This window comes from Halyomorpha halys, unplaced genomic scaffold (assembly GCF_000696795.3).
Source record: "Halyomorpha halys isolate HHAL.00 unplaced genomic scaffold, Hhal_1.1 Scaffold1341.1, whole genome shotgun sequence".
Lineage (NCBI taxonomy): Eukaryota > Metazoa > Arthropoda > Insecta > Hemiptera > Pentatomidae > Halyomorpha > Halyomorpha halys.
The window spans coordinates 88780-89910 of record NW_027110471.1 but is presented as its reverse complement, the minus strand read 5'-3'; the positions used below and the strand labels follow the sequence as shown (position 1 = coordinate 89910).

The window sequence follows — 1131 nt, the reverse complement described above, 5'->3', positions numbered from 1 at the left end:
TTCAAAATAAATTCACTAACTACTGATCTTTTAGTACGTCCCTTACAACTTTTTTATGGAATGTTGCTTTTTTAAAAGCTACATTTCGAAAACTATTTAACGTAAATAACTCTATTAGGATTCATATTTTAGCAAATTTACTCTTCTTGAAATGACGTTCTCTAAGGTTTTCTTGTGTTGTTCCTACTTTTTAATATATATATAGATATAGAATATATATATATAGATATAGAGCTCCGAATGAAAAATTAGGTTTTTTTTATCGATTTGAAACAGCCGCCATATTTTATTCCCCCTACCTATACTTGGCAGACTCATCAATTTTGACTAGTAATTATACATAGTTTTCATTAAAGTAATCAAAAATTGGGGTGAGATAACTGACTTTTTTCTCGTTTGGGCTCTTGTACTAAAAGGCATCATCACCATACACACTGAAAAGTTATGTTAACCGTTTCTGCAGCGGATTTTCCTTTATGGAAATAAAAAATCATTAAATGACGAAAATAATTTTTTTTTCTCATCCATTTTGAGCAAGCAAAATACCACTTAAAGATAAGGAATCTCGGTTGAAACTGATGCATATAAGCACCCTAACTAATCATTTTTTAGAATATGTAAACATTATTGACCAAGTGAACATGATTTAATAAACACAGAGAGGATTATATTGAAAAACGCTACCAACTTATTTTACAAGCTGATAATATAGAAATATCCGGAACGAATGACAATTTCAGCTCATCAGTTTTTTATTTTATATGATAAATTAAATAATCAGCTCAATAAAATAAAAATATTACTATTCTAATGATTCATTAACAATTTTTAATTTTAAGTTTTTGTTTGTGTAGTCAAAAACAGAAAGGAGATATATCACTGTTATGTGACGATAACATTCTGTTCGGTGGAGAGGATTATGCTGATGAATCAACAATTGAATTCCTCCAGCAGGTTAAAATTATCTTTATAAATTATAATATTAAGCAGTTTGACAAAGTTATATAGAAATAAAAGCTTTAATTAACATGCAGTGCTGCCAAAATATATTACGTTGCAACGTGATATAACTGCTAATAGTCTAAAAGCTCAGAGAAGAAATAAAAATCAGTTTTATTCTTTTTTTTTTTT

At 27.9% G+C, this 1131-nt stretch overlaps 1 protein-coding gene across 1 annotated transcript in view; it reads left to right on the top strand.

Annotated features, from left to right (window-relative positions):
• Positions 1-860: 860 nt before the first annotated feature.
• The window catches only part of LOC106689352 (pickpocket protein 28), a gene marked incomplete in the record, with an annotated part of 16787 nt that continues 16516 nt past the window's right edge, over positions 861-1131 (top strand). Inside the window, 1 exon segment of the mRNA XM_067048643.1 lies at positions 861-947.